Raw genomic sequence first — 6,316 nt, 5'->3', positions numbered from 1 at the left:
TTTTTTTTTTTTGAGTCAGAGTCTCACTCTGTCGCCCGGACTAGAGTGCCATGACGTCAGCTTAGCTCACAGCAACCTCAAACTGGGCTCAAGCAATCCTTCTGCCTCACCCTCCTGAGTAGCTGGGACTACAGGCATGCGCCACCATGCTCTGCTAATTTTTCTATATATATTTTTAGCTGCCCATGTAATTTCTTTCTATTTTTAATAGAGACAGGGGTCTCACTCTTGCTCAGGCTGGTCTCGAACTCCTGAACTCAATCTGCCTGCCTTGGCCTCCCAGAGTGCTAGGATTATAGGCGTGAGCCACTGCGCCCAGCCGAGAATTTTGTTAATCTTTGGAATTGAAGTGCCCTGGGTTATCGTTACTAAAAAGTAACTTTTCAAAAGGCCTATCCCTTTTAAAATTTTTTTGCCAATAAAGGATATCCGAAGAATAAAGTTGGCAATCTTTTGTTGGCCCCTAGAGTGTTTTTATTGTTAAAACCATGTTATTAAAAAGACTGGGAAGCTGGGTACAGTGACATGCACCTGTAGTTCCAACAACTTGGAAAGCTGAGGCTGGAAGATGATTTGAAGCCAAGAGTTTGAGGCTACAGTGTGCTATGATCATGCCTGTGAATAGCCACTGCACTAAAGTTATGAGTAACATAGGGAGACCTTGTCTCTTAAAATGTAATAATAATGATAGAATGTAATAATTAAAATAACTAGGAACCGTAGCCCTAACAATGTTAATTATAGGAGTACTTTAAAAATTTAAGCAATGTATCTCAGAGATGTTCTGTGAAAAATAAAAATTTAAGCAGTGTATCAACAACAAAGTTAAAACAGCCACAATCAAGACATGTAGGTGTTACGTAGGTGGTATGTAGAAAAAACAGGGAAGGGGGAGAATACAAGTTTAAATAGGGTAGTCTTTGAAGCCCTTCCCAAGAATGTGAAATTTGAGCTAAAAATGTGAAGGTGAGGATTATCTGTAGATACCTGGAGGAAAAAGATGTTACATATAGGGAACAGCAAGTATAATGGCCTTAAGCCGGCAGCATACCTGCGAATGTTGGATAAGAAAAAAGGATGAAGCTAATAACCACAGGGTTGGGTGCTGCTAGGGAGAGGAAGGGGAATGGGATGAGGTGTGATTTCAAGAATCAAGAGGTAAGTTCTTCCATAAAAATGAGAACTGTTGGAAGTGTGTGCATGGATATGATTATGTACCTATGGTTGATAGCTGTTGACCTTAAAGACTGGACATATTAGATTGTGTGAGTGCTTGAAATAGAAAAAGTGTAGGTAATTCTGGGCCTCTTTCTGTTTGATATAGTATTAAAATCTAAGTTAATTTTTCCAATTTAATCTTATTTGGGTCATGGAACACTTAAGAATCTGAAAAAACTAGTCTGTCTTAGAAAAAGTGCACAGATAAAACACTTGCATAAAAGTGTTTTTTTAATTATGTATCTTGTGCATAGAATAGATCTGTAAAAACCTTGTAATAGTGGGTAATCCTGTGGGGTAGCAGTCTGGAAGAGGAATTTAGAGGAACTTTCAGAAAACAAGACAATTTTACATACAAATTGACAGACATGCCTACTTCTCTTAGGTTAAAAGCTCCTGTCATAAAAATTGACATTCCTCATAGATTTAAGAAGTAATTACCTCTTCCCTTGCTGGTAGGGTTTTTTAATTTGTTTTGTTTTTTTAAGAGGAGGTCTCACTATATTGCCTAGCCTGGAGTGCAATAACTAGATAGAACTGCCTCTCAGGTAGCTGGGACTTCAGGCATGTACCACTAAGTCTGGCCCTTGCTAGTTGTTTTTTATATCATTGCTTATCAGTCTGAGAACATAGCCACTGGAGAACTATGGAGCACAAATATATTAATGTATTGCTTTGTTAGGGAAATTAAAAGTCCAGTATTTGTAATGTAATATAAAAGTTTATTTACTAGTTTGAATTATGCCGACCCGAGATGTCAAGCTTAATGGTTTGGGTTAATTTTGAATGTGTCAATTTTCTTTTTCCCTCCAAAGTAATTTGAAATTAAATGAATTAAATGGTCAAAATAAGTGGTTTTGTATTCTACAAAGCAGTTCAGATATTGATGTTAAAAGGCCAGGTGAAAAATATCCCATCAATAGGAGTAATGAATTTAGGAAACAAGAAAGGTAGCTGGGTGTTGTGGTGTGTGTATAGTCCCAGCTAATCTGGAGGCTGAGGTAGGAGGATTGCTTGAGCCCAGGAGTTTGAGGCTACAGTGAACTATGATGATGTCATTGCACTCTAGCCTGGGCAGCAGAGCAAGACATTGTCTCAGAAAAAAAGGGAAGAAATGAGAAAGGTCTAAGTAATTTTTAGAAATCAAACACATAAATAATGGAAGTAAAAGGCTTTGCCAATTTATATTCCCACCAGCAATATATGAGAGAGGGAGGTCTCTTTTTCATAAACAAAAGGTGTTGAATTTTTACTAAAGGAAAACAAGCTTATATGCTCTGAATTATTTACACCACAAAGTTATTTCAAAATGACTATCCTACTCTCCCCTAATATGTGAGAACATGGACACATGGGTAATTGAGTCGGTAGTTTTAGAATATAGAGGATGGCTCCAATCACTAATTAGGGAAAATTAAAAGTACATATAGAGGTAGAAAAGAGGAGTTAGTGTTTATTGGGTATAGTTGGCAATGAAAAAGTTCTGTAGATGGATTGGTGGTAACCATTACAACAACAATGTAAATGTACTTAATACCACACAACTACACTTACAAATGGTTAAAATGGTAGATTGTATATTTTGCTACTACAATTTTTGTCAAAGTATGTATAGCAAAAAACTAGAGATCCATGTTTATCTAGGTGCTTTGTAACTGTTTTCTCTCTGGTGTACTCTGCAATGCGAAAGTTGCAAAATGATTAGGTAACCAGTGAGGTAACTTGCCTCCTTGGTCCCTAGAACAGTGCCCGCCATGCAGTAAGTGTCCAATAAATATTTGTATAAATGAGTGAGCAAATGAATGAGGATAGTGTCATGGGGGAAATAATTCGTAAGGCCCATTAACAAAATTCCCAATCAGTCTCATCAAATTAATTATAATAGTAATTAATAGTAATTTTTAAGGCCGGGCATGGTGGCTCACGTCTGTAATCCTAGCACTGTAGGAGCCTGAGGTGGGAGGATCACTCGAGGTCAGGAGTTCGAGACCAGCCTGAGCAAGAGTGAGACCCCATCTCTACTAAAAACAGAAAGAAATTAGCTGGACAACTAAAAATATATAGAAAAAATTAGCCGGGCATGGTGGCGCATGCCTGTAGTCCCAGCTTCTCGAGAGGCTGAGGCAGTAGGATCGCTTGAGCCCAAGAGTTTGAGGTTGCTGTGAGCTAGGCTGACGCCACGGCACTCTAGCCCGGGCAACAGAGCGAGACTCTGTCTCCAAAAAAAAAAATGTATATATATATATGTGTATATATATATAGTAATTTAAAAAGCTAAAGAGTGGGTCTAGTCTAGAAGGGGTCTAGGCTGAAAATGCATTCAATCATGATGACCCTAAAAAGGGTTAAAAATCATTTTAAATAATCTATTTAATGGGGGGGAAATGGCAACATAATTATCATAAAAGTGTTGGTGCTTGAGTCACCTTGAAAATTCATTTATATGGAACACTGGGATCACTGATAATGTCAGATAAGTGAAGCATTCTATTTGATATTCACAAGAAGGTCAAGTGCAGAGAGGTCACAATGGAAAATGTTCTTTTCTTGAAACAAAAAGGGACATGAATTTATTTTAAAGTACTGTATAACTTCAAAGATAATTAATGGTATATTAATATTCATTATTTTCACTAACTTCCAACTGAAATTTAGCATTTTTAATGAATGTAGGCTAAGATTTAAGATTCAAACCTGTCTTTGTAAAGATATACATATACACATATTCATAATTAAACTTTTAATAAAATTTTAAACTATTTGTGTGCTCTGGTATCTTATAAGATTAAGTAGAATTTACACAGTTTTTAATACCATAAATTTAATAAAAGCAAGATTCAAGTGAAGAAAACTAAACCCATTTGTTGTGTTGTGTGCATGGGTCCTGAATTTATATTACTGAATGGGTAAACCTAGTACTATAAATATTTCAAACTTTACCCCAAATTTATTTAGACTGTACATATGTAATGGAGTTCCACTGAGAATGCTATGCCCATCAGAGTGTAGATTAAATTCAAGTAAACGAAGTTAGAAAACTGTCAGGGTTGGGCCCAGGGGTTCTTGCCTGTAATCCCAGCACTTTGGAAGGCTGACGCGGAAGGATCACTTAAGACCAGGAGTTAGAGACCAGCCTAGCAACATGATGAGACCCTGTCTCTACAGAAAATAAAAATTAGCCATACTTTCCTGCTTCACCTTGAATAAAAAATAAATAAATAAAATTAGCCAGGTGTGGTGGTGCCTGCCTGTCGTCCCAGCAGGAGGCAGAGGCAGAGGCAGAGGCAGGAGGATCACTTGAGCCTAGGAGTTTGAGGTTGCAGTGAGCTATGATGACATCACTGCACTCCAGCCCCAGCAACAGAATGAGAGCCTGTCTCAAAAAAAAAAAAAAAAAAAAAAAAAAACGAGAAGAAAAGAAAACTATATTAGTCCACATTTGGCGTATTAACATAGGAAAAAAAGATACAGGACAGGAAGTAGCAGGCAGTAGGGCAGTGCTGGGCATTCCACAGGAGTCCTTGTAGCAGTCCACACAGCAATACAACGTAGGTCCAAGGAGATAAGATCCACGTCATGCAAGTGCAGGAGCCACTTGGCTTTAGAAGTTGTATCCCCCAGTACCCATAGGCTTAGCTTTTAAGGCTTTTAAGGTTCCTGGGAGAAGAGACATGCCTATTATGGCACTGCACTTGAAAGCTTCAAAGTACGGTGTCTCCATTAGATTCTTCTACTTTCTACCCATCCATATGCAGTTTCCCAAATCATTTTTACCATAAGCAATGTATAAGTAATAGTTGTCATACTGTCTTTATCAGGGTGCCAGAGAAATTTAATGAAAGGCCAAATTCTCACGCAGAAGGGGAAAGGTTTTGTTAATGGTTTATAATAATCCCTAGAGCCAAGGCGTGGTGGCTTTTTCCTGTAATCCCAGTACTTTGGGAGGCCAGGACGGAAGGGTCCCTTAAAGCCAGGAGTGCTAGTCCACTCTGGTCAATGTAGTGAGACCCCGTCTCAACAAAAAATTTAAGACTTAGCTGGGTATGGTGGCTCAGGCCTGTAGTCCTAGCTCTTCAGGAGGCTGAGGCAGGAGGATCCTTGAGCCCAGAAATTTGCAGTTACAATGAGCTATGATCAGGCCACTGCACTTCCACCCTGGGCAAGAGAGGGAGACCTTGTCTCTTAAAAATAAAGAAAAAAGGCCAGGCGCGGTGGCTCACGCCTATAATCCTAGCACTCTGGGAGGCTGAGGCGGGTGGATCGCTCGAGGTCAGGAATTCGAAACCAGCCTGAGCAACAGTGAGACCCCATCTCTACTAAAAATAGAAATAAAAATTATCTGGACAACTAAAAATATATATAGAAAAGATTAGCCGGGCATGGTGACACATGCCTGTAGTCCCAGCTACTCGGGAGGCTGAGGCAGGAGGATCACTTGAGCCCAGGAGTTTGAGGTTGCTGTGAGCTATGATCCTGCCACTGCACTTCAGCCTGGGTGAAGAAGCAAGACTCTGTCTCTAAATAAATAAATAAATTTTAAAAACACCAATAAAAGATAATTGGGGTTAATTAAAGAAATTAAATTTGGACTACATATAGGATAATATAACTGAATGAATGTTAATTTTCTTAAGTGTGAAAATGGCATTATAAATCTATGGAAGAATGTCATTATTCTTGGAAGATACAGGCAGAAATATTTAGGGGTGAAGTGTCATGATGATCACAGACTTCTATCAAATAGCTTAAAAAATAAACAAAAAAACAGTGTACATACAGATACAGAGATAAACCAAAAAGGCGCATGGGTGTTCATTGTACTATTATTTCTACTTTTGGTAAGTATAAATATACTTAAAAGTTAAAATATCTCAAACCTATAATTTGGAAAAGGAGACCACTGTGGCTAAAGCATATTCAATTATGATAAAACAAAAAACTAGAAAAAAAATCTTACTTTTAAAAGTACGAATGAAAGGAAGATGGAGTGGCTCAATTCCTCGGAGAACATATTTGTGGTACGAATTACTCCTCCTGGGCTCGCTAGCATGTGGAATGGAATTTCACTTAGCTTAATACAATGCATGTAAATTTTTAA

The sequence above is a fragment of the Lemur catta genome, chromosome 11 (assembly GCF_020740605.2).
Source record: "Lemur catta isolate mLemCat1 chromosome 11, mLemCat1.pri, whole genome shotgun sequence".
NCBI lineage: Eukaryota > Metazoa > Chordata > Mammalia > Primates > Lemuridae > Lemur > Lemur catta.
Note: the sequence above shows the minus strand (reverse complement) of the source record.